Below are 25,979 nucleotides of genomic sequence, written 5' to 3'. Positions count from 1 at the left end.
CTGGAAAGGAGAGCCAAACATTATAAGGTTCCTTGTAATCATCTTATTTCTGTGCTACTTTTTCTGGCTGCATCTAGAAAGGATTTATATATCCGAACCTTTCCTTAAAGACTGGAATTACAGGTTTAAATGGAACCGCAGTGCTTTAAAATATATATTCTTTTTTTTTTTTTTTAAGATTTTATTTATTTATTTGTCAGGGATAGAGGGAGAGAGAGCGAGCGAGCACAGGCAGACAGAGAGGCAGACAGAGGCAGAGGGAGAAGCAGGCTCCCTGCAGAGCAAGGAGCCCAGTGCGGGACTCGATCCCAGGACACTGGGATCATGACCTGAGCCGAAGGCAGCTGCCCAACCAACTGAGCCACCCAGGCCTTTTTAATAACAATATATAATAATGATACAGAAACTATTCGCTAAGAAAAGAAAAAAGTTGCCATAATTGTGCTCAACATAATCACTTTTAGTTCTTAGCACTCAGCCTTTGTCTAGTGGGGAGTGACCAGACGTCCTGGTGTGTCTGCCGAATCAAGGACGCAGAGAAGTCCAAGGCTATATTCCCTATGTTAACATCTTTCACCATTGAGAAAATGACTTTGTAATATATATTTTCAAAAGATAAACTCCTATCCCATACACATTACTATTCTGTGAACATAAGATTATTAAATTCCTTGCACAAATCAGAAGATAGGGAGAAGAAATTACAGATCGCTCCCTGGCTATTTGACACACTTAGATTCCAAAGAAAATACCACATTGAGTCACAGCAATAACATATTTTAAGAATGATGTACAGCATGGAGACACCCTGGAATTCTCTTTTTGGAATTCTGACTTTGTAGCCTAAATACATCCAAATACCTCTCGATGTCTTGTACGCCTGAGTAATCGATTGCTGCTTCAAAGTCAAGAAAATTCAGTATCTAATTCGAACCAATCTTATAATGACTGAAAGAAAATTACTCATGTAACTTTTACTCTTTGAATTTCAGAAGCAGATGCTAATACATTTCTGTTTCCAAGTAGAACTCTATACATGCTGTTTCCTTTTTAATGTATGTAATTCAATCCACTTAAAGCCTACAGCCCAGCACTTTACTGGGAAACTTATCCAAATGCCTTGCACAGATGCCTGATGTCACAATTCCATTAAATTGTACACACTGGTATCAACACAGGAAAGGTGGGCACAAGAAGATAATAATAAACAGACAAGGATTCTCGAACATAATTTCCCCAAGGAAATTCCACCCAGCTCCAATCATGCCACGGGCCCCATTCCTTCAGAACTTGGGGATACAGTCGGCACAAAAGTCATTACAGATCCTCCCCTGTGTTCCCCACCACCCCAAGTGTTCTTACATTATTTTCATGTATGTTGGTTCTACAACAGAGTCAACGTACAAACGTACAAACTCTTCGAGGGAAATATTAGTCACATAGAAAGTACTAAATACTATTAACAAATTTTTTCTTTGTTCTCACAGAGCCCAGGATGATGTAGACTCATAACATACAGTCTTAAACACAGTGTTCATAATCATTGCAGACTGCCTTTAAAAAAAAAATAAAGCTTTTTAATGTCCAGGACTGTAAATCTTTTGGAAAAATATTGTTAAGAGTATCTTACAGCTGAATAGAGCTCAAAACTGCACAATGCACTTTTTTGTGAATACTCTGAGTACTGATACTGATCTGAGTGGTCGTTTTTTAAATCAGGAAACCAGATTCAGAGAAGGAAAAGAATTCTTCTTAGTCATGCTGTCATAGACAGTAGACCCTGGGCTTCAAGTGGCTTCATTTCAAGATACTACAGAATTAAAATACGTACAAAGCCTACAAATAAAATACCTCTCCTAATCTCTCTCTCTCTCTCTCTCTCACACACACACACACACACACACACACACACACACGCACCATCATTAACTGAAAACACCTCAGCAAACAGATGACAGTTTTAGAAATTGGGTCAGTTCACTTCTGGCCAGCAACCAAAAAGACTGGCCTTGTTCTACCAAGTATTTTAAATCTCCTTTGAAACAGAGAAAACCTGGTGGTTTTGCAGCCAATTCCATTTAGAAGCTTAGAGAAATCTACAGCTTAAAAAAGGAGATTGCATCTTAAAGAAAGCATTAGGGGAAAAGATACAGGCATTACCATGGTGGAATTAAGGGAGTTTTCTTCTTTATTCTATTTTTGAATGTTTCTTTTTAATCGTTGGCGAAGTTGGACTCCTCTGATACTAAACAAAAGGCAAGTACAGATAGCTTCAAAGGGTGCCCGGAGAAAGCCAATCCCAGAAGCGATCTGTAACTTCCACTCAGTGGATCCTAACAGAGTTAGCTCAATGGGCAACAAAGCCTGTGGTCACCTTTAGGCTTTGGAAAGGTTAATGAAATGTAATTCATCTTTCCAAGTGGGTAGAAGGGTGAGTAAGCAGAAAAGTAGAGACAGAGCATGAAGAAGGGATCAAAGAGAGAATGAGCAGGAAAGGTGAAGGCTACAAAGAGAGAAAACGATGAAGGGGCAGGTAAGCAAACAAAGACACATAGAAACAGGCTCAGCGATGCAGACAGGTGTCCCTCACCAGCCAGGTCCGCACTAACAGAAGAGACAAGGACAGACTTGGGATCCTGGTGACACCACCACATCCTACGGCTTCTCTGGGTGTCAGCAAGCGGAGCTGAAGCAAAGTTAAGACTGGACTTACCTGTTTCTCCACTATTTATTTACCATCAGCTTCCACCTACCACAGAGAAAAATCTGTTTTCTCTGGATCACTGATAATGTGCTATAGAGGTATGGTGAGAACAGCATAAGCCAACTTTGCTCTAGTCTCCTTACTCTCACGAGAGTACTCTTTGGAGTAGTTATTTTTACCCTTGACACTCCTGTATGTGTCAAGGAGCTGTTTGTGTGTGCGCGCACAGTGCTGTTTCTTGGCCCTTGAAAATGCAACTAATACCGCCAATGTAGAATGGATTATGATGAGTTGGGCTTTTCTCCCTGATCCAACTCTCCCTACCCCCTTCCAAGATGTCCATTTTAGAAGGCTTTTGTCATATAACGCAAAGCTGGGCTGCTCAGGCATTCCTACGGGAAACAGGCCCACAGGAGCCAATAGGACACTGGTAAGGTTAATGGTCTGGCTGGCTTTTAGATATAATGTATCCTGACGTCAGTCTGCAGAATGGCCTCCTGCTCCTTCCCGCCTACCACCAAATCCAGCAGCCTAAGTAGGCAGGGGGTCAAGCATAAGAACCCAAGAACTTGTGAGGAAGGATTAAACAAAGTCATAAAGACACAAACAGGGTTTGGAGGAAAAAGGGAAAAGTCAAGATGATAAAAGTCTACAGGAAATTCTCTAAATCTAGGACTTCAGGGCTTGGGAGATCAGACAAAGAGATGAGAGATATATCCCTCATACTCACCCACCCCTGTTTTTATGAGTTGGAATAATTTACATGTCTCTGGAGTAAAATCTTAACAACCTTCAATTGAATGGAATCCTTGTACAAGACTTGATAAATTTAAGACCACTCTATTACAGACAGTCCAATCCCTCTCCTCCACAATAAGGAGCATGGTGCTGGGATTAAAGGATCCAAAGGTCAAGCAACAAATGGTCCCCTGTCCCCTTCTCCAAGTGCACACATACTTCCCACATGGCTGGCTCCTTCCTTTCTTTATGCAGAAGAAGCAGAGGAAATCAGAGCAGAGCTCCCTGAGGAGCTTCCTGCAGGCCGCTCCTCCATCCCCAGACATATGTCTCTGGTTCTTCAGGACCTTGGCAGCAAACATGCCATAACATGATTTTGTCCCAAGAGACAGAACATTTGCCATTCTACCTTGCCCCCACACCCTGCCTTCAGAGTATGCCATAGAAAACAAACAACCCAAGTCAGAAGGGTGACAACATCTTCCCATCAGGCATTGTGAGGGTCCTTCATCCCCAAGGACAGGTCACATAATTTGATAATTAACTTTATGAAACTTTGACTAGCATGAGACCAATGGATCCACAAGAAATGGTGATAAGGAAGAGGAAATGAGAGGATTATAAATTATAAAGAAGAGAGACATCAGTGGTAGCAGGAAAACATTGCCCCGAGAGCCAGAGGAGATGGAGTAAGAGCGCCAAGTGATGGCGCGTCCATCACTTTCCAGAAGACTACTTCGCACACATGTTGAGGGTTTCCTCCACTTCAGAAATCATATGTAAAGATAGTCAGTGTTCAGATTCAGGGCTATCACTCTATAAAAGGTCATTTCCAGTTCCTCTCTGATTTAGAAATATCGTAATTGAAGGCAGGATATAGAACTCCCAAGGGGCTACCTGGCTCAGCCTACTTGTCCTGTCTGGGTGACCATGTAAACCTGGGGACACAGCTTCAGAGACCTACAGGGGTCAAGGGAATAAGCTGAAGGGATGGTCTGGTCAGAGAAGACAATGAGGAGGAAGGAGGCCTGGAGAGTCTGCTACTGAACTCTAGAAAAGTAGGAACAAGGCACAGGTTCCCAGAACTTCGGATATTCCAGAAAGCCAGAAAATGGAGAGATTATGTAAAATCTTGGGCTTGTTTAATGTTGGCAATTTCTGTGAGCATTTCGGAAATCCCAAAGGGGTTGGATTTGGTTGGCTGGTTTGTATCTTCTATCAGACGCTTTTCATGTAAGTCAGGGGATTGTTTCTTTAACTCTCCAGGGCTGGGGGCTCCCAATCTGTCTCCCGACCCCTGCAGGGCTATACTGCTGTGGCTCCAGGGGGCTCAGCATGCTCTCCAGGAGAGCACGCAAAGCAAGACCCAGGAGTCAACTTACTCCATCTGAGTATCAACTCTGCCTCTTTGCATGTGATTTCAGCAACTTACTAACCCCCTGTGAGTCTTTACTCCTCCCTCCATAAAACTGGGGTAAATTCTTTGTATGTCCTAAGATTGTTCTGAAGATTAAATGGAATAATATTAAGAAAGTGTTTAATGCATTGTGTTAAAGAGAGATGAGGCCCTTTCCCGCCCCTGTTTCCCATCACTATTCAGCACCATCTCATGCTGCTTGCAATCACACAGTTGGGATTTACCTCTCAACCACACTATTCTAAGTATTCCAAGGGAAGATATCTGTTTTATGCCCAAACCGCCAGCACCTGTCCCATTGTCCTACCTACAGTATGCTTTCAAAACATGCAAAATTTAATCATAATGTTGTTATATATTTTTGTTATGGACTGAAAGTTTATACCCCCTCAAAGTTCATATGTTGCCTAATTTCCAATGTGCTGGTATTAAGAGGCAGGGCTTTGAGGAGGTAATTAGGTTTAGATGAGGTCTTGAGAATGAAGCCATCATGATGGGATTAGTGCCATTGTGAGAAGAGATACTAGAGAACTTTCATTCATGGTCATTCTTTCTCTTTCCCCCTCTCCCTGCTGTATGTGACATACAAGGAAGTCAGCCCTCTACAAGAGATCTCTCAGTAGGACCACATGGGCTAGACCCTTGATCTTGGACTTCACAGCTTCCAGCAATGTGAGAAATAAACCGTTGTTCAAGTCACTCGGTCTGTGGTGTTCTATTACAGCAGCCCTCACTAAGACAAACATTGAGGAAGACCTTCCTTGAATCTGGCACCAATTGGGCCTATTTCCACTTATGCCCTTCTGATGCTTTAATGTCAATATGTATATCTACTCCTTATTTGGCCAGAATATTTTGAGACTAAAAGAAGAAAACACAAATTAAGAATAAAATACTGAAGGAATATCTCTGAAAATGTATGGCATTGCTTTTAGGTCAAGAGGGTACATTTGGGTACCCTGTGTGTGCGTCAGTAGAAAAAATTAAATGTAAGAGATTTCATCACCCTATTAACAAGTAAAGGAGCCTGCTTTCCCTTCAACATCCTGAGTTTGTGTCTGCCAACAGAGCATGTCGCTGGTTGGGTTGCACTTGGTGGCTGCCCAGAGACCCAGGCAATCCCCTATCCTTTTGTCTGCTATGGATTGGGAAGGCCTGTATTCATCTAAGAGGGTTTACTAACCATGCTTGACTACCCCTGGGCATCTAAGGCGGTTTATTAACCGTGCCTGCCTACCCCTGGGTTTCTTTGATTTCAAAGAGAAATCCTGGAGACCTTCAAACAATTCCAGCTTCCTTCTCCCTTGAGGGGTTTACTTAACAATTCAGGCAAACACATTTCCTGTGATTTGCCAAGAAGCTAAAATAATTTAACAGAAAGTCTAGTTAGCAGGTTACTTCAGAATGACCTACTGAAAAGGAACCAATGGCAAAGGAATTCGCTAGAAAGGTATCTCTTTACAGAAGCTCAAGGGAACCAGCTATCTCTCCAATAAAATGTTTGCAAGCAAGGAATTTAAATATTCTCAAGAACACCTTGAGGACAAGAATATTGAGGGGCGATTGCCTTACTGGGGGCTGGCTGCTTAGTAAACCAGATTGGGTGTAATGCCTTGTTCCTCTGGGAGGAGACCTTCATTAATCCTCAGAAGAAAGCTCAATTTGGCAGGGTGGGACTTTGTCAAAAGCAGTCTCAGGGATTCACTGTTTGTTAAGTGGACCACGTCCTGGGTGGTTAACCTTTCCAGAGGATCTAGTATTTGCTTCTCCCAGAGCCCTACAGCTTTCAGTGCTCTCAAACCAGTTTAGTGTCTATATTAAAAAAAAAAACAAAAAAAAAAAAACAAAAAAAAACACCACCACCACAACGGAAGTTCCTGTACTATGGAGGTAACGGAACTGCAGACCCTACAGCTCTTTAAACAATGTAACCTTGGATTGCCATTTCCCACCACTGCACCCCAAACACACACTCAAAGCCCGAAGCAGACTCTAGGGGGAGTTCTTTGCCCCTTTGGCAAACAGTTCCCACTGGAGTAGAACCATCACAGCCTGCGGAATGTCTTCTGGCACATGGGAACCCCCCTTGTAAGTCCTCACTATCTTCTATTTCATCGAACATACCTAAGGATTATTCTGGGTGGGTGGGCAGGCATATGGGGCTAGAAGTGGGTCAGGCTGTACCAGCACACTCTATACTATTCTGCCAGAAATGTCCAGTTTGAGGTTCCCTAAACTCAATTCTGCCATATTTTGTGTCCCAGAGAGGGCCATTTGGCTACAGTTCAGGCTAAAGCCAGAAATCTGCTCTTTGTAGCATATGCTATGGTGTTGTGACGTACAGCTTAACTCTTCCTAAAGCGGAGCAATGTTGGGGGAGGAAGAGCATAGGGCGGGCCCAGCCAGCATCAGCAGTCCAGGCATTTTCCCAAGGAAGCAGTCACCTCCCTGTACTTTCCACACACAGCCTGGGCTGTCCTTGGTTCTGAGGAAAGCAATTTGCCTTCCATGAGCTTTTCCATGACTTAGAACTGGGTGACTGCACGCGGACCTTCTGGTAGCCTCCGAGAGGCAAGAATGAAAGGGCACAACCACCTCCCCACATCATAACCGAGGTGTGTGGAGTCAAGGCGTTCTTCACAGCAGCCAAGAGAACAGCCACAGAAAACGGCTCCAGCAGCCGACCTGGAGGCCTCGTCCCTGGGGTATCCTCTGATCTCATTACAGCAGTCGACACTAGTCCTCACAAAACAAACAGAGGAAATTTATGCCTGCCTTAGCCTGTGGAGAGCTCTACATTCCTTGTTTAACGAGAGTTCCAGCTTCTGAGTCCACAGCCGTTGGGATGGGGAGGATGTCTGCTTTGCTCCAAAGAAAGAACTGTTGTCGCCTCCTTTCCCTCTTTCTAGGGCTGGATATGAAGGCAGAGAGCCTGCAGAGAGCCACTGAACATGTGGCCTAGGCTCTCTGCTCTGGTCCCTGCAGAGAAGTCCCCTTTCTTCTTGTGTCAACATCCCCAAGCTCAGTCGGTGGGGCCACTTCCTCTTGAACGGCTCTGGGAAAGTCGCTGCGTGGCCTTGAAGGGTTCCACCTGCTAAGGCCGGCATCCTGACAGAGAGACTGCTCTGTGTGACAAAACTGCAGGTTTTTGGGGAGGAAAATTCTTCCCCCACAAGACCCCTGCCTGAGCCTTGCAAAACTTCACCTAACTTGGGGTTCCTGCTTTTAGGATGAAGGGCAGGAGGGAAAATGTTACTTTATAGCCTTAAAGTCAATCTCAGAAGTAACTGAGTGCCCAGCTCAGGAGATAGAGTGAACTTCCGAACCAAAATAAGAATACAACAGTGGTAGGCGCCTGCGTGGGTTAAAGCCTCTGCCTTCGGCTCAGGTCATGATCCCAGGGTTCTGGGATTGAGCCCCGCTTTGGGCTCTCTGCTCAGCAGGGAGCCTGCTTCCCTTCCTCTCTCTGCCTGCCTCTCTGCCTACTTGTGATCTCTGTCGGTCAAATAGATAAATAAAATCTTAAAAAAAATTTAAAAAAGAATACAGCCTTGGTTCTGAGCCTGGTTGACTTTCCCCCAGGGGACATTTGTGATGCATGGAGCCTTTTTTTTTTTTTTTTTTCCCCTTTTTGTCATGACTGGGGGAGACTGCTACTGGCATCTAGTGGGTAGAGGTCAGGATACTGCCGAATATCCTATCGTGCACAAAACCACCCCCCCGTACTAAAGAATTACCTAGTCCAAAATGATTGAGAAACCCCGATGTAGAGGGAACACTCAAGGATTTGGACAGGTTTAAAATAATGACAATTTTTTTTTTTTTTTGTTACAGAAACAGTTTTCACTTTTTAATGAACTTGCAAACAAAAAAGCTTCCATTTCAAAATAAAAACAAAATCTCAGATCCTATTGATGTTTACAGTGACCACATTTATCTAAGCAATATACATACATGTTTAGTTAGAAGATGTTAACTAAATTTCTGTGACAAATATGCCTTTTTTAAAATATCAAGAATATCACACAGCTCATGCAGAGTCCCAAGGAAAAATCTAGGCATCACTACCCATTTAAGTCTTCACTGTAGATGCTGTTATTTCTAGCACAGGTAAGCAGGCAAAGTCATCCAAAACAATGACAACTCACCATCACAGAACAGTAATGTTGATATCCTATAGTCAAAACGTGCACAATTAACAACCCCCCAAATTTACCGACTCTCTCTTCGAGTAAAATAAATGAAATCTACCTTTTAGGTATGCAGAGCTAGAGCATTAGAGCTGCCTGGAAAACAGGAGTGGCTTTGATATTAGACGAGGCTATTTTCAGCACCATTGTGAGTGCCATGTTATTCTAGGTGAAGCTGAGATCTGAATGCTTCCTATCAAAACTCAGTGGTGAGTATTCACATTAGAAATTGATGAGCTAAGTTCTATGATTACTAAAACTATATATATAATCTGAATATATCTATGTCTGGAAAAATGGAGAAGTGTTTCAACTTCTACAGTTTCAACCAGTATGAGGCTCCACAGTGATGGTGACCTATATTCCAGGGAGGCTGAGCACAACGGGTACGTAGTAGGGCTCTCACTTCATGTAGAATTGCAGAAATGGGTCTCAATGAAAGTAATCATAGTGTATATTTTGAACCTCTCCCATTTTAAATTTTCTGAACCTATTTCAAAATATTTCCTTTCCTCTACATAGCATACTCTCACTACATCAAGTAAAGAACATACGGTTGGATAACCCAGTCGTGATTCTCTCCCGAACCCTTTCAGTCCAGCAAAAGAAAGAAAAATCTGCTTCCAAGCACAGCTAATGCATGTAAGCACATTTGCAGAAGAAAAAGAATTTCATGAATGAGCAGAAGACAGTTTTTTAATGGAATGTTTTAGAGGCTTGCGGTATAAAAAGTAAACAAAACTGATTCACTAACTGTTAATACTGTTTACCATGATGCAAGAGTTGGGCTTTTTTTAATGTTCCAGAAGCCAGAGGAAAAGGGATACTGTGGTAGGGAAAAATGATACCTTCCGCGGCCTTTCAAAACCATTGCTCAATTCCTCTTGAGCAAGGAAGCCATAGTAATGACTTTATTTTACCTACCGCAATTATGGTACACCTCGAAGTAATTCTCCATATTATCCCACTTTCCTCCTTCCACTCAAGTCCTGCTAAATAATCTCTGGAAACCATTAACTGAGAGTCCTGTTCCAATTTTCCTCTCCTCCCTCCCCTGCTGCCTCAGTCATGCTGGAGTCAGGACAAAGCAAACTTGTATTACATCACAGTACAAACTCATTTTCTCTACACCATTCTGCTGGTAGTTTACTGCTACTGGAACCCAGTGCTGTCAACAGTGTGGTCTTTGTTTGGTGGGTGTTGCTTTAAAAATAAAAAATTAAAAAAAATTTTTTTCACCCACACCCCCTTCTGCTTTTAAAATACAGGCGAGTAGTTGGAGGAACCTCCCCAGCCTGGCTCCCCACCCCCTCCACCCCCACCCCCCCTGCTGTGTAAACTAGACATTACCTTATACACAAATGAATCTACAACATTCCTCAGTCTAGCTGCCTCGCTGCAAAATTCCTGTGCTCCCCAGCAGCCACGGCAGCACACACTCCCCCTGGCTTCCCTCCTCTTTCCTCTTCCCCCACCCTCGCTCTCTCTCTCTCTCTCTCTCTCTCTTTTTTTTTTTTTTTTTTTTAAATTTCCACTGCCTCACTGTGTTTTTGTGTAAATGATCTCACATGACTCAACAAATCCATCTGCCTGAAGCAGGCCAAGTCTGGAGCCCTCCCAGGAGGGAGGAGAAGAATTGCTTTGTGGAAAGGACCTGGAGCTCTGCCCTTTCTCTGGCTCGAATTACCCGCCTGTCAGGCCTGACGGATTTGGCTAAAAATAAAAGGAAGCGGGCCGTGAAAAGCAGATGAATGGGCTCAGCAGTTCCTTAGATAACACAGGCCTGCTGTTGCCCAAAGCTCCCCAAACAGAAACTTCAAATGCAGGCCCTGGGAGTGCAGTGATGTGGCTTCCAGGTGAAAGGGGGCTGTCAGATCCACTGGAGGGGTGGGGGGCATAGCCCGTGTTTTAGATTTCTGTTTCAGAACTTGTGTGTGGGTATGTGTATGTCTGAGAGAGAGAGAGAAAGAGAGATTCCTGTATGAAAAGGTCCTCAGAAAAACAGTAGAGTTCAGCAGAGCAAAGGCTTGGCTTGCAAAAAAAAAAAAAAAAAAAATGTTTCCACTACAAAATGACTCTTCTCCCTACCTCCCAACACCAGACATTTTAAGCCGCCCTATGATGTCACTTGTGCATTCCGAGCCAGCAAAGAGCTAAAAGTCCTTCTTGTAAGTGTATGCCCAGCGCCCGCCGTGGGTATTAAGCACTTAGGTTGGCAATGTAATGACACACTGTAACAATCTGTAATATGAAGCAGTCAGCGAAGCCCTGGCTCTGAAAGCTATTTCTCCCGACCATTAACCATATGTTTGGCTCCTCGGATAGCCAAGCGGGTGTTCCAGCTTACCATCTGGTTTCTATCCACACAAGCAACTGCAAAGCACAGACTATCTCCCTCTGGGGCGGCGTGTTTCTTTTTCTCTCTCTTTTCCGTTCTTCCCTTCCCTTTTCCTCCTCCCGGCCCCTCTGGTTCCCTCTGCTGAAGACGTCTCTGCCGTTCATCACGTGCAAAGAAAACTTTACCTGACAGGGCGGGGGCAGGGCCATTAAGAATGCACAGCTGTACTGTAAACACGCCAGAGGGCCGGTTCCCATCCGCTGGGGCTGGAGACCGCGCGCTACCCCCTTCTTCATCTCCTGTTGAGTGCTGACACTGGATCCCGATTGTTAAAAATAGGTACATTCTTGACAGATCTAGGGGTTGTTTTGGTGCCCTTCACACTCACTTCATGTTCTGGGAGTGGGGCTTTAAAGCACTGCGCAGACACACACACACACACACACACACACACACACACACACATTTTGCCTCTGCATTCAATCTGCATGACATCAGTCTCTCACAGATGACATACCGGCTGCAAATAACCAAGCTAACGAAAGGATTTTCTATTCCTTTTTACGCCCTGAAGGATTCCATCCCAATTGTGTGTGTGTTTTTCTTTCTTTTTCTTTTTCCTAAAGCGCCAGCCATTGCAACCCAATCGATAATTTGTGAAAACGTATGCTTATTTACATCTGTGTTTTAATAGTATACACCAAGGACATAGAACATGCTATCAAGGGTTCACGAGATTTTCTTACCATGTTGCCAGAGTACTGATCCCAGATTTTCTTCTTTGCAAGATTTCAGAAACTTTGTAACTTTTAAAAAATGTATGAAAAGACCTTTGATAAACAGAAATTAGGTAATTTTTTCTCCTGTCCCCACAAGAATTATATGTGTATTACCGGCCCATTTTTATGGAATTAGGAAATTCAAGCGAATTCTTTCCCACACCTTAAAAAAAAAAAGCACTGGTTTCTCACACAAGCACAAAAGGAACAAGATCATTAAAAAGTGATTAAGCAGAATGTCAGATTTTATCAACATGGCAGGGCTATGGAAGTTCTGTCATGGGAGAAGTGTTTATTGAGGCTAAAAAGTATGCCAGGGAGGCCACTACCCATGTAAACGTTTATACCCACTGCCCTGGTCAGTTCTCTTTCCATGATCTAAAATAGAGCCTTTGTGACTTAGCTATTTCTACCAATAAGGGACATTAAAATGCTGCCTGTAGGTTTTAGAGAAAGACAGAGAGCAGAAATTCTAATTTCAGACAACTTGGGAAATTGTCCACAGATGTTAGGTTCCATTAATTTGTTTTGGACCCTGGAATCATACAGTAAGAATAACATCGCATTACCTTTACTCACAACATCGTTAATAAAAGGAAAGAAAAATGAACACCTAAAAGCTTCAACATTTCTATAGTGTACCTGGCTCTTTAAGCACTTGTGGAATCAACTTATTACAAGATACTTATGCTTTTCATCAATACTGGCGCCTAGGTGTTCCTCCCCCAGCCCAATTACAGTAGGATCCCAGGGGATGGGCCTGGGACTCAGTACTTTTGAAAGCTTCTTGATTGGATCTGTCACGCAGCCAGAGTGGAGACGTCTTACACTACATGAACCCACATGATACTAGAAACTAGGAAACATTTGGGGTCGAAATGGAAATGAAATTTAGGATTAGAACACTGACTTGCAATCATGTTTAGAAGTGGACTCTTCAACTGAAAAAAATCTTCTATGAAATCCCTGTACACAAAACAGTAAAAGTGTTACTGATACTGTCATTTTGTGCTCTCAGTCTGTACTCTCATCCATAGATTTCATAAATTCAAATTTGTCATTTTTTGATTACTGTAAGTCGACCAGTGAGGATGAGGAGGCCATTTTATTGAACATAAAATTCTGAAATTGGGGTCATGGCAGAGAGGTCCAGGGCTGCCCACCTCAACATCCAGTTTTTTCCCATGGCCTGAGGTTCAGATGATCAAGGCTGGATATATGTAAAAAGAGCAGTGTGTGCAGCAGTAGGATTAAATTAATTCACACATTAATTTAATAAATGTCGATTAAATGTCTAGTACACACCAGACACTGCCCTCGCAGGTCATCACAGGAATGAGCTGCAGCCTTTTCCCTTGAGAAGCCTGGTTAAGAAGACACATCATGGCAGCACAGCAAAATAAGAATAATCCTAGAGGCACCAAGAGCCTGAGATGGGGAGAATTGGCTCATTCTTTCTGAGGAAATAGGCATAACTTCACCAGCATGGGACAATTAAATAAGGTCCTAAAAATATGAGTAAGATTTTTAGAACTAACAAAGAAAGGGAAGGACATTTCATTCAGGAAGAAGGAACAGAATATGAAAAGAAAAGAAAAGAAAAGAAAACCAAACCCACAAGTATAAATAGACTTAGTGAGATCTGAGAGTTATGAGAAATTCTGAGGAGGTCAGGAAGGGCTGGGGCACAAGGCTAAAGAGGTATCTGAGGCCAGGTTATAAGAAACTTGAAATGCCAGGATACAGTTAAGACTAGCAATGACCAGCAGACATATAAGGTGAACCATACAGATCATTTCAATTTTTCCAATATCCACATTAAAAAAATAACAAGAAATAGGAGAAATTAATTTTGGTAATACATGTTTAGACCAACTGATCTAAAATATAATCATTGCAACATGTAATCAATATAAAAATGATTCAGGAGATATTTTACATTGTTTTCTCACTTTAAAATAGGGTGTGGAGGGCATCTGGGTGGCTCAGTGGGTTAAAGCCTCTGCCTTCAGCTCAGGTCATAATCTCAGGGTCCTGGGATCAAGCCCTGCATCAGGCTCTCTGCTTGGTGGGGAGCCTGCTTCTCCCTCTGTGTCTCTGCCTGCCTCTCTGCCTACTTGTGATCTCTGTCTGTCAAATAAAATAAATAAATAAATCTTAAAAAAAAAAAATCAAATAGGGTGCGTGTGTGTGTGTTTTTTTATCTATAACATCCCAGTTTGGACTAGCCACATTTTAAGAGCTCAAAACCATGTGTGGCTAGTGGGTACTCTATTGGGGAGCACAGGTTTACCCCTCTTCCTACAGGCAGTGTAGGTCAAAGGACTTGCTGAGGTCAACAATAGCGTGGAGAAGTAGATAGAAGACTAGGTCTGGGAGAGGACTATGCTTCCATAGTCTAAGCAAGGGGAGAGAAGGATGACACTTGAGATCAATCATGGCATGACAGTAGGATAGCATGGAAGGGTCAGAGTCAAAAAAGATTTCTAGAATTCATAAGGGACACTTGGGTGGCTCAGTTGGTCTGGCGTCGACTAGGGTCATGATCCTGGAGTCCTGGGATCAAGTCCCGTATCAGGCTCTTTGCTCAGTGGGGAGCCTGCTTCTCCCTCTGCCTGCCTCTCTCTCTCTCTGACAAGTAAATACATAAAATCTTAAAAAAAAAAATTCATAAAACTACAAATGACTGTACATGATAGATAAAGAAGGAAAATCATGGACCTGTCAAATAGATTTTTTACTGTTAAATTTGGGCATAGTATAAAGTTACCAATTGTGTATTTAAGATGAGATTGTGTTGTTCCTTTCAAGCGTGCTTCTTTCTGCTGTGAAATGCAGTGTTGTTTAATAAACGTGTGCCGAGCACCCACCATGTCTTAGGAAACTCCAGCAACTGACATGAATGAGACACAATTCTTCCTTTCACGGGGCTCAGATAAATTATGGGAAATAGAAAACAACCTACAGGGAAGTGCTAAGTGTATTATTGGAAGGATGTTCAAGGAGGTCTACAAAACGTTCCATAAAGTATATCTTGTAACTGTTTCTTATGGTACATTTAGTGTGGGGCTTTCAGATTGTAGTAGGCTTATTAACTAGCCTAAATTTTTTTTTTTATTCAAAAAAACAGTTCACCATTTTACCAATCCCAGCTCATAACAACCACCAGTCTGTTCTCTGTACATCTCAGGAGCTTATTTATATGTTTTTTAAGATTCCTCATATGAGAGAGACCACTTGGTATTTTTCTTTGCCTGACTTAGTTTGTTGTGCCCAAATTCCGAGACCCCCCAAAGACGACCACCAGAGTCCAGAGTCAAAGCCAAACAGCAAGGGTCATTTATTACGAGTTCGAACCCGGACCTCCGCGCACTCATTGCCGGTGACGCTAAGAAGTCCTGAGCTCAGGATCACAGCACTTTTTATACACTATTTTTGGGGAGGCAGGGACTTAGGATACATCATAGTATCTTGTAACAAATCACTACATACCGCGGGAAAATCAAACAGCAACTCTATAATATGACTGGCGCGCTACAGAGAGGGAAAAGGCTGGGAACAGATTATTGGTTAGGTCAAAGGGCTGTCATTCTTCAAATTGCTTGGTTGGCACCGCTAGGGTAGGTGTCACCTCAGGATTGGCCGGGGTCTCCCTGTCAAGCTGCGGGGTGCCAGATGGTTATTATCTCCCGTACCCAAAGCTGGGTGGGGGGTCCGGGAGCAGTCACTTTGTCACATCCAATTCTGGGTGGGGGTTTCTCTGGTGCCAGATGGCTGTTATCTCTCGGCCCAGAGCCGGGTGGGGGTCCGGGAGTGGCCACTCTGCTAGGTTCGATTCTGGGCGGGGGTTGTGTGGTTACAGTGTGTCTATAGAAAGTCTGCTGGTATTTTTCCCATCTCTTCATGAGTTAGCAAGTGAAGGTACAGAAGCAGAAATAGCGGTTATGGATATAATTTAGGCATCTCAAGTTCACCTAGCATAATGACCTTAAGGTCCACCCATGTTGTTGCAAAATATGGCTGAATAATATTCCACTGGAAATATATTTCATATGCATATGTATAAGTAATGATTTCTTTATCCATTCATCCAATAGTAGCCACTTAGGTTGTTTTCATATCTTGGCTATTATAAATAATGCTGCAATGAACATGGTGGTTCATATATCTTTCCAAATTCATATTTTTGTTTTCTTCAGATAAATACCCAGAAGTGGAATTGCCAGTTGATCAAGTAGTTCTATTTTTAATTTTCTGAGGAATCTCCATATGGTTTTCCACAGTGGTTGCACCGATTTATATCTCCATCCACAGTATCCAAGTGTTCCCTTTTCTCCACATCCTTTCAACACTTGTTGTTTCTTATCTTTTTGATAACAACCATTCTAAGAGGTATGAGGTCACATCTCATTGTAGTTTTGATTTCCATTTCCCTGATAATTAATGATGTTGAACATCTTTTCATGTACGTATTGGCTATCTGTATGTCTTCTTTGGAAAAATGTCTCTTCATATTTTCTGCCCATTTTTTAAAAAGATTATTTATTTATTTATTTGACAGACAGAGATCACAAGTAGGCAGAGAGGCAGGCAGAGAGAGAGAGGAGGAAGCAGGCTTCCCGCCAAGCAGAGAGAGAGTCCGACGCAGGGCTCAATCCCAGGACCCTGGGATCATGACCTGAGTCGAAGGCAGAGGCTTTAACCCACTGAGCAACCCAGGTGCCCCTATTTCTGCCCATTTTTAAAATCAGATTTTTTTTGTTTGTGTTCGTGTGTCCGTGTGTGTGTGTTGCTATTAAATTGCATGAGTTCTTTATACATCTCTTTATATATCTTGACTATTAGCTCCTTATCAGATATAAGATTTACAAATTATTTTCTGTCTTTCAGTAGGTTGCCTTTACATTTTGTTGGTGACTTCTTTTGCTGTACCAAAGCTTTTTAGTTTGATACAGCTCCACTTATTTATTTTTGCTTTTGTTGCCTTTGCTTTTACTGTGAGATTCAAAAAAATCATCAAGACCAATGTCAAGGAGCTTACTGTCTATGTTTCTTCTAGGGGTTTTATGGTTTCGGGTCTTTCATTTACACCTTTAATCCTTTTTTTTTTTTTTAAAGATTATTATTTATTTGACAGACAGATCACAAGTAGGCAGAGAGGCAGGCAGAGAGAGAGAGAGGAGGAGGCAGGCTCCCTGCCGAGCAGAGAGCCTCATGTGAGGCTCGATCCCAGGACCCTGGGATCATGACCTGAGCGGAAGGCAGAGGCTTTAATCTCTGAGCCACCCAGGCGCCCCACCTTTAATCCTTTTCAAGTTAATTTTTGTGTATGGTGTAAGATAGGAGACCAGTTTTATTCTTTTGCATGCAGCTTTCCAATTTTCCCAGCATCATTTATTGAAGAGACTATCCTCTCTCCATTGTATATCCTTGGCTCCTTTATTGTAGATCAATGGACCAAACATACATGGTCAATTTCTGGGCTTTCTAGTCTGCTTCACCGATCTGTCTGTATTTATTCCAAGACCATACTGTTTTAATTACTATAGCTTTGGTTTTTTTGTTTTTGTTTTTTTTTTTAAGTTTTACTTGTCTCTCTCTCTCTCTTTTTTTTTTAAGACTTTATTTATTTATTTGACAGACAGAGATCACAAGTAGGCAGAAAGGCAGGCAGAGAGAGAAGGGGAAGCAGTCTCCCTACTGAGCAGAGAGCCCGATGTGAGGCTTGATCCCAGGACCCTGAGATCTTGAACTGAGCCGAAGGCAGAGGCTTTAACCCACTGAGCCACCCAGGGGCCCCAATTACTATAGCTTTGTAACAGAGTTTGGAATAAGGAAGCAGGATGCCTCCAAGCTTTGTTTTTTCTCAAGATTGCTTTGGTTATTCAGGGTCTTTTGTGGTTCCAAACAAATTTTAGGATTATTTGTTCTATTTTTGTGAAAAATATCACTGCAATTTTGATAGGAGTTATACTGAATCTGTATATTGTTTTTTGATGGATTGTTTAAGGTTTTTTAAATATATAATACCATGTCATCTGCAAATAATGACAGTTTTACTTCTTCCTTTCCAATTTGGATGCCTCTTTTCTTTTCTTTTTCTTGCCTGACTGCTCTGGCTAAGACTTCCAATACTATATTCTTAAATGTAAATGAACTGAATTATCCAGTCAAAAGACAAAGGGTGGCTGAATGACTAACAAAACAAGATGTGGCTATATGTTGCCTACAAGAGACCTTCTTTAGATGTAAGGATACACAGAGACTGAAAATGAAGGGCTGGGAAAAGACATTTCATAGAAATGGAAACCAAAAGAAAACAGCTACAAAAGTGGCTGTAGTTATATCAGATAAAATAGCCTTTAAAACAAGGGCTGTAATAACACCCAAAAAAGGTGTTACTTAAGTGCTCAATCCAACACGAAAATATAACATTTGTAAATATTGATGCATCCAACATAGAAACAACTAAATACATGAAGCAAATATTAAGAGGTCTAAGGGGAGATATATAATGACAATAGGGAGACGTCAATGCCTCACTTATATTGGTAGATAGATCATCCAGACAGAAAATCAGTAAAGAAACATTGACCTCAAATGACATGTTAGATCAGATGGACTTAGCAGTTATTTACAGAACATTCCATCTCAAAGCAAAAGAACACACATTCTTCTCAAGTTCATATGGAACATTTTCCGAGATAGATCATATGTTAGGCCACAAATAAACTTAAGAGAACTGAAATCATATCAAGCATCTTTTCCAACCACAAAGGTATGAAACTAGAAATTAATTACATGAATAAAATCGGAAAGTTCACATATATGTGGAGATGAAAACCAATGGGTCTCTTCAAAATCAAAAGAAAATGTAAAAATACCTTCAGACAAATGAAAATGGAAATGTGCCATACCAAAATTTATGGAATGCAGCAAAAGCATTCAGCAAAGCATGCAGCAAAAGTTCCATGAGTGACATTCACAGTGATAAATGCCTACCTCAAGAAATAATAAACATTTCAAATAAACAACCCAACATTATACCTCAAGAAAATAGAAAAAGAACAAATGAAGCCCAAAGTTAGGTAGAAGAAACAAATAGCAAAGATTAGAGCAGAAATAAATAGATGAAATAGACACGAAAAAGACAACAAAAAATAAATGTCACTAAGAGCTGGTTTTCTCAAAAGATAGACAAAATTGGCAACCCTTTAGCCAAACTCACCAAAGAGAAAGAGAGAGAGAGAGTGAGAGAAAGTGCATGCATACACACACACACACACACACACACACACACACACACACACTCAAAAAACAACACAACCCAGAAATGAAAGAAGAAATGTTACAACTGATAACACAGAAATACAAAGAATCACAAGAGTCTACATTGAACAATTTTAACCAAGTTGGACAACCTAGAAGATAAAGATGAATTCCAAGAAACATACCACCTACTAAGATTGAATCATGATGATACAGAAAATCAGTAATCAAAAAACTCCCAAAAAACAAGAGTCTGGGACCAGAAAGTTTCACTGGTGAATTCTACCAAACATTCAAAGAAGAATTAATATAAATCCTGATGTTCACAGGGAACTGCAGGTATCACCCACTGTCTGAATCTCTGCTCTATAAACTCAGGGACCAAACAGATGCAGACAAATTTTCAGATAAATGTTTTGTAATCTGCTACTTTTATTACTTGTACATGAAACTTAGAACAAAATTAACACAAATAACACTGTATCCTTTTCTATGGGAACTCGCAGTGGGGAATTTCTGTATCCATATTCTGGAAATGAATGAATTGGAACAGCAAGGGACAGTTATACTGGAAATGATAAGTTTTTAGCAATTCATTTTGTATTCTCCCAATATGCCTCAAACTAACCCAAAAGCTTGAAAAAAATGTAGTAGTTAAGATTTTTTTCTTTCATATTTTAACACTAAAGATAATCGGACAACTACTTGATTTAACAATCAGTCAAGGCGCATGGAAAATGTAGAGTGGGTATGCAGAACCCTAAAACAGAATATATATCGAGTGATGTGTGCTTGGTTTACTTTTTATACAACTGGCTGTTAATCCATGCAGAAACCTACACCCAACAAAGACCCCAAGCTCTACCCAGTGAGGAACTTAGTATGCTAAATATGTTTAACAAGAGGAATTTGCTTGTTCAATTCACAATCAGGTTGGAATCTGAAAAATACTGGTATTGAACTTTCTTATCAATAATTAACTTATAAGAAGTTCTAATATATAAGCCCAAACAGCAGAAAACACTTAATTTAAAGGTTAACCTGACAGTCTAGTTCAATGCCTTGGTGGTCCCAATGTGTTAAAATTTCATATGCAATATGTTTAAGTATGCACGTGTTTTTATTATGAATATACAAAATTGTTTAAAATATATTAAAAGGGAAATGCAAATTAAATATTTGCAGAGCTCCTCAAGTAAGAAGTAAGAAAACTTCTGCAGACCAGAGTTTTTGAAGACTACTATCTTATGGCCCTTGAGGTTAGGAGGTAAATCTAAGAGCAACAACTTGGAGCACCTACTATTTAAGGATCATTGGGACATTCCTAAACTTTAGCCAAGAGCAGATACTATTCCTCATGATCCTAAAAGTAGTAAAGCTGAGGAGCAATCCTAATGAAACTGTTTTAAGTTTCTCTAGTGAGTGTGAATTAAAGCAACTGGGACCCAAATCTAAGAAACATCATTCACTTCTCAGTGTTGTTCATTCACTGATTCTCTAATCAATATTCACTGAGCACCTACTATGTGCCAGGTGTTTTTCTCAACTTTGAGATACAGCAATGGGGAAAATAGATAAAACCCCTACCTTTATGGAATTTAGAGTTTAGTCGCAGGGGGGGTGCGGAGCAGGGTGGGGAGACAGACTTTATTTATTTATTTATTTATTTATTTAAGATTTTATTTACTTGACAGAGACAGCAAGAGAGGGAACACAAGCAAGGGGAGTGGGAGAGGAAAAAGCAGGCTCTCCACTGAGCAGGGAGCCCAATGTGGGGGCTGATCCCAGGACCCACCCTGGGATCACGACCTGAGCCTAAGGCACACGCTTAACCGCTTAACCAACTAAGCCACCAGGCGCTCCAGGAGATAGACCTTAAAGACAAATAAAAAACATAATAAATAAGTTATTTTTGTTATAAAGTAACAGGTATAATGAAAAAAAAATGGAAAGGAATGGAGGAGAAAGGCTGCAATTTTAAAAAGGATGGGTTAGGAGAGATGAGGAGGTGAAAGCAGATCAGTGACTTGAAGAAGGTGACAGGTAAACCCAAGAGATGGTTTGGAGCAGTGGGTCTCAAAGTAGGGTTCCAGAACTTATCAGCATCTCCTGAAAACTTGTCACTGGCTCAGAACCGTAGGGAGGGGCAGGCAACAGTCCATCTTAACCAGCTCTGCAGGGGATTCTGATGTATACTAACTCTGAGGACCATGGCCCTAGAACAGAAGCAGGTCTGGGACATTCTACAGAAAGAGGGGTGAGATCAGGGTCTGGTCACAAGGGTCAGGAGGACACGGGCAGGGGTGAGGAAGGCAGCCAGACCATGGACAACTTTCAGGCCACAGTGAGACCTTCACTCCAAGTGAAATGGGGAGCCTTGGGAGGGTTTTGGGTTGAGGAGCCACATGGCTTGGTTTATATTTTAAAAGGTTCACACTGGTTGTTGTGTTGAGTACAAACACTACATTACTTGCCTCAGGAGAAAATTCCTTACCTTCTTCTTCTTCTTCTTTTTTTTTTTTTTTTTTTAAGTATCATGACCCTGAGATCAAGACCCCAGTGGAGATTAAGAGTCAGACACTTAGAGGCACCTGGGTGGCTCAGTCATTAGGTGTCTGCTTTCAGCTCAGGTCATGATCCCAGGGTCCTGGGATGGAGCCACGCATTGGGCTTCCTGCTTGGCGGGAAGCCTGCTTCTCCCTCTCCCGCTCTTCCTGCTTGTGTTCCCTCTCTCGCTGTCTCTCTCTCTCTCTCTCTTTCTGTCAGTTAAATAAATAAAAAAGACTTTATAGAAAAAAAAAAAAAAAGACTCAGACACTTAACCAACTGAGCCACCTGGGCACCCTAAGGCTCCCTAAGTTCTACATTTCTCTTTGGTATGTGGTGCGCGGATATATGTTGAAATATGGTCCCCGACAGTGGAACGCTCCCATTTGTAGTGTTTGCTGATGTCCGTGGTGTAAATACTCCCACCACAGCTGATTTCAAGCTGCCAACATGACTCACGGAAACAGGAGCTGTGAAGGGATGTGTGCAATCTACGCCCAGCACTGACTGTAGGTCCCACTGGCTCCGCTACCAAGGAGAACACTTAAAAATGATGGGGAATTGTGTAAATCTGACTGAAAATGTTAATGCTACTTCAGATGTAAATGTAGTGTGTTCTGCCAGCAAATTACTGTTAATCAAATGCAGATCCCAATTCCTCAGAAGTTAGCATTAAGACAATATATAAACTTCATTTAAAAAAGAACCTCACTAACATTAAGCCCCAACTTCCTTTACTCAATGAATCTATTTACTTTTTAGCGAGGTCTATTCTACTATTGCTTTTTTCCTCCTACTATAATTAATAGTTTGGACACACACACACACACCCTCCCCCCCGCAAAGCATGCACTGACTGCGATTTGCCGTGGAGAATATGCAGGGCTGCGATTCTAAGAGCTCACATAAATCCGGGGCAGGGCATCAAGGAGTATGCATTACATGAACAAAAGTTTGCATTTATCTGAAGATGAAGTGAAATTTCAAGTTGATTTGCCATGAAGAAACTTCCCTTAGCCTAAAAGAATGGCCTTATTTCCGTCAATCGGGGCAGACTGCATATTTTAAAAGTATGGCACTGTCTATGAAGAAAAAGTCACTCTGCGATATCCTCTTGATAAACAAATAAGTTTGCTACTATTCAGAATATACTTTCCTCGTGCCCTCCAGTCCGCATCAGCCCTCAGGCACATCCCACCCACACTCAGACCCCAGCCGGCCAGATCAGCAAATGTGCATGAACTCGTACTCCCATAAAACAATGAAGTCTTTCAGGCCTTACCATCTTGTGAAGAAACAGGCTGAAACGTCATGGGAAAAATTAGGAAATCTCGGAGGAAAACAGCTCACAAAATGAGGGGTGGAACCACTTGCTCACATGTTCTAATTCCTGAACAAAGGGAAACAACCGTGACAGCCCCCCGCCTGCTCTGACCCCTCCATTTCAAAAGAGAGGCGTCCTAACCTCCTTTTCTTCTCGTGGGGATTACAGGGCAAGACACAGACATCGGAATGAGAAAATTTTAAACCCAAAGGAGCAAAGTTAATTTTAAAAGCTTTACCCTCAAGAGAAGTGTAAAAACCAACCCAAACGACCAGTCTTGTTTGGCGGTCCATAATACCAGCATAATTACAGACCAAATGGACTTCCACCACTGCACAAAGAAAAACAGAACACCTTCTAATATACATAGATTTTAGGTCTTCCTAAGTCTTCTTGCAACTTAATTTCACACAACTAGTTCCCCCGCAGCAATCCTTCCTTATTACCTGCCCTACCTAGTTTACACCTTCACACCTGCCTCGCTAGCCAGCCCAGGGGTGACCAGTGCCCCATCTTCTAGCTCCTAGCTGCTGCTGCAAGATATCTGGCTTGCAAATTGCCCATCTCTCCGACCCACTGAACAACATCTCTCATCTTAGAAATCTCAGTTTAAGACTTCGTATATACTGCCCAATGAATTTCGAGAGTAAGTACATTTGCAAACTTGTCAACAAATTTACCCTTCTACTTTAACATGCTTTTATATCCCCACTATATTTTCCAGTTGGTTAAACTAATCAAACTTTTCTAAGCTCTCTGAGAACACGCGGTCCGAGTCAGTCCCTGCCCTATGTGATCTCCCAACTTTTTGCTATATGTATGGTTCTATCAATTGTGATAGGGCGTGTCTGCTGTAGTCCGTCTGTAAATATTCTGACCCTTAACTGTTTGGGGAAAAAACCCATAAGGGACTTATTGTTATAAAGCATTACGTGGAAGATGTGTTTATTTTGCTCCTGGAAGAAAAAGGCAACATGTATTGAAATCACAAACTGTTTTAAAAGGTAAAAAAATTTAAATTTTTAAATTTTACCTTTTAAAACAACCTATAAAGAGGCAAAGAGACATGCCACACAGTGAAGAGAAGAGTCCAGTGAGGCTGAGAACCTGGCAAAGATAATCTCACAGACAGGTCACCGGTGTCACTCCGAGCTCCTAAGCAGAACACCACCCCGTGGGGAGAAACCATTATTTGACATTGCAGTAAAATTCCGGGTCAGGTAGCGGGCTGAGTGGAATTTATTGCAGACTGATCATGCTAGCTAAAATGCAGAAGGAGATGGTGGTGAGTCACTGTTGGAGAGATGAAAAAGTTGAGTTCAGCCCATAGAGGAGATGCCACAGTTGACACGCTTGTGAACGTAAGTCCGACCAACTCTGAAACCAGTGGTTCAAACTTGGCTGCATATCAGAATCACCTGCAGAGCTTTTGAAACTCCCACTGTGCAGGTCACATCCCATATCAATAGAATCAGAATGTCTGGGGTGGGAGCCAGGCATCCATATGGAATTCCCACGTGATTCCAATATGTGTCAAGGTTTTGGAACCACTGTCCAAGTCTCTGCTGGTGAAGGCTTTGCTCAATGAGGAAAAGAGCACACTAACTTACGTGAAAGGTGGTAATGGCAATGAGTCAAAGTAAACTTTGAGACTGTTAAGTGGGAAATCATGACTCTGATTCAAATAAGAAGGCACAGTCTTTAGAAGACCCTCGATGAACTTGTGGCCTTGGGTTTTAGACTAGGAAAGGGACACTGGGCCTAATGGTGGGTAAGAGCCATTGACAACATTAATAACTAGAATGTAGACCATTGTGCTGTCAAGGTATTTGGCTTTACAGTAAGCAGCCTCAATGCAAGGCCTAGGCCAGCCACCTGCTGGCTGTGGGGCTATAGGCCACTGCCCAACCCAATAACCCTAGTGTTGTACCTGAGGTTAAGTTATCTACCCTGGCTGCTTATTAGCCGAATGCAGCTGCAACCCCAGACATCTGAATGGTTTGCAGAGGAACCACAGGATCCATATATTTTAACCCACCCCCCCAGGTGATTGTTATGTCATAGGAATATGGAGAACCACCAGCAGAAAGTTTATGAGAAAGGAGTCTGAGGCCATAAAATTGGACTCAAATCCCTGCTCTACCAGTTACTAGCTAAGGCTCAGTTTCCTTATCGGCAAAAACGAAGCTGATGGGTAAGACATCTGTCGTGGGGCTTACTGATGATCCATTAATCGACCTCTCTGGATCACTGGGAGTATCTGGCATAACAGCCGGTACATAACAAATGCTCAGTTTTATACGTATCACATAATACATGTACATGTATGCTTGTTTGTCATAAGCATTAAACGTACGACGTATATAAATTGCACAGCACTGTCTCCATGCTGAAACACTTAGTAGGTACTAGCTAAGCTGATGCTGATGGTGGTGCTGATGGTGGTGGTCATGGGACAACTGTGGAACTGGCAGAGAGGAAGATTTCATCCTCTCCGCATTGCATGACAGAAAGCCACAATTATAAGACCTAAAAAATTATGAGGATGGGGAAGAATCCTTTTGCTCTGTCTTAATCATTAGGAGGTCCCACTAGTCATGAGGGGTTGTTCTATTGCAAAGTAATGGTGGAAATGTGGGGTTAATGGCAGAGAAGAGAGATAGCCTTGCCCCA

General features: G+C 41.9%; 1 protein-coding gene across 6 annotated transcripts in view; it reads right to left on the bottom strand.

The window, feature by feature from the left end:
* BACH2 (BTB domain and CNC homolog 2) overlaps positions 1 to 25,979 on the bottom strand; it is a 353,955-nt gene that overhangs the window by 261,717 nt on the left and 66,259 nt on the right. The window contains exons 1-2 of one of the 6 annotated variants that reach the window (XM_032339046.1): positions 5,384 to 5,394; positions 1,852 to 1,856 (exon numbers count right to left, since the gene is read on the bottom strand). The exons of 3 other annotated variants lie outside the window; for them this stretch is intronic. The gene's annotated coding sequence lies outside the window, so the exon portion shown is untranslated. 2 more of the 6 variants (XM_032339045.1, XM_032339044.1) reach the window with 2 other exon arrangements.

The sequence above is a fragment of the Mustela erminea genome, chromosome 4 (assembly GCF_009829155.1).
Source record: "Mustela erminea isolate mMusErm1 chromosome 4, mMusErm1.Pri, whole genome shotgun sequence".
In the NCBI taxonomy this organism is placed as follows: domain Eukaryota; kingdom Metazoa; phylum Chordata; class Mammalia; order Carnivora; family Mustelidae; genus Mustela; species Mustela erminea.
Note: the sequence above shows the minus strand (reverse complement) of the source record. Positions and strands in the feature narration are given on the sequence as shown.